Genomic DNA, 212 nt, shown 5'->3' with positions numbered 1-212 from the left:
GAAAAGAAATAAGATAGAATAGTGTGCCCAAGTGTACCCTCAAGCAAGAGAACTCTAACCCAAGACAATGGAACACCATGGTACAGAGGCTATGGCACCACCCAAGACTGGAGAAGAATGGTTTGACTTTGGAATATCCTTCTAGAAGAACGGCTTGCCATAGCTAAAGAGTCTCTTCTACCCTTACGAAGAGAAAAAGTAGCCACTGAACA

The sequence above is a fragment of the Palaemon carinicauda genome, chromosome 16 (assembly GCF_036898095.1).
Source record: "Palaemon carinicauda isolate YSFRI2023 chromosome 16, ASM3689809v2, whole genome shotgun sequence".
Lineage (NCBI taxonomy): Eukaryota > Metazoa > Arthropoda > Malacostraca > Decapoda > Palaemonidae > Palaemon > Palaemon carinicauda.
The sequence above is the reverse complement of the archived record's forward strand: the minus strand, read 5'-3'. Positions refer to the sequence as shown.